The sequence below is a fragment of the Herpailurus yagouaroundi genome, unplaced genomic scaffold (genome assembly GCF_014898765.1).
Source record: "Herpailurus yagouaroundi ecotype Mexico unplaced genomic scaffold, PumYag 152583, whole genome shotgun sequence".
Classification (NCBI taxonomy): domain Eukaryota; kingdom Metazoa; phylum Chordata; class Mammalia; order Carnivora; family Felidae; genus Herpailurus; species Herpailurus yagouaroundi.
Genome location: NW_024422944.1, coordinates 1 through 1,216, shown reverse-complemented (window position 1 = coordinate 1,216; position 1,216 = coordinate 1). Strand labels below are relative to the sequence as shown.

Genomic DNA, 1,216 nt, shown 5'->3' with positions numbered 1-1,216 from the left:
CCTCAGACCCAGGAGTCCTGGCCCCCAGCCCCTCCTCCCTCAGACCCCATGCCCAGTGTCCAGGCCCCAAACCCTGGCTTCCAGGTAGAGAAAAAGGTGTTGCCTTTTGTAATTTGGAGAATACGCTACGGAAAAGGCCAGGAGTCTGGGGCTAGGTCAGTGGTGCGTGGCTGGGGCCAGTCCCCCCGCCCCACCCCCAGTGTCGCCTTGGCCATCACCCAGGACTCTGGGGTCATGTTTGCCCATCTTTCATCCTTCCCGGCTGCAGGAGGCTGAGGGAGATGTGGTGGGCGCAGGACAGGAGGGCGAGGGCAGGGGGAACTCTCCAGACTCCTGGGTCTTCCCCAGGGTGAGGGGTGCTCCAGCGACTTCCACTACAAGGACAGTAAGAAGGAAGGGGTGGGGTGCAGACCCTGAGAGGCAGGCCTCGGGGAGGTGACAAGACGAAAGGACAAGCGGGAACAGAGACTGTAGCACAAACCCCCAGAGTGACAAACAATGATGTAAAACAATGGGATCTAGGGACACAGGAAGAAACAAACTCAGAGATCAGGGGAGACCCAGTGTGTGAGGCTCTGGTGGGGGGGGGGTCACAATCTTGGGGGAAGGTACCACTGGGATACTAGCAGGGAGCCGGGGGTCCTTGCCTGTGCCGACCCCCTGGGCGAGGCGGGGCTGGCTGGTGTGAGGTCAGCAGGTCCGAGGCTGTGTGTGTCCGTCTGTCTGTCCCTGGGGGGTCCTGTCTGGCCTCTGGGGGGTGACGGGGCAGGCGGGCCGCAGAAGCAGCCCAAACCTGTCATTAGCGGTGAGGGCCGTGACGGCGGGGGCCCCCCCAGTCCCAAGCCGCGGTCCAGGGCCCTGGCAGCCCCGCCCCCCACCCCCTCCTTGATCCCTGAGGAATCCCGGGAATTGCGAAGTGGGTCCAGATGATGTTGACACAGGAAATGGTCATCAGCTGCTGGCCTCAGCTCCACAACCCCTATGACCCCCCACCCCCGGCCCCCTGCTGAGCCCCCTCTAACCTGTGTCATCTCTGACGGAGGCAGCCCAGGGCCACTCAGCTCCCACCAGGATGTTTACAGGAGATGCGCAGGGCAGGGGGTCAGCCTCACAGGGCTTCCAGAGAAATGGGATCTGGGCTTCTGGACAGTTGCCCTCAGAGGAGTCCTGGCCTCCTCCTCCCCCGTCAGACCCAGGAGTCCAGACTCCCAGCCCC

General features: G+C 63.4%; 1 long non-coding RNA gene across 1 annotated transcript; it reads right to left on the bottom strand.

Annotated features, from left to right (window-relative positions):
* Positions 1 to 483: 483 nt before the first annotated feature.
* On the bottom strand, positions 484 to 1,159 carry LOC121026740 (uncharacterized). The gene is made up of 2 exons (XR_005788436.1): positions 1,023 to 1,159; positions 484 to 750 (listed from the first exon to the last, which is right to left on the bottom strand). It is a non-coding gene; the product is annotated as an uncharacterized LOC121026740 (long non-coding RNA).
* Between the last annotated feature and the right edge of the window lie 57 nt (positions 1,160 to 1,216).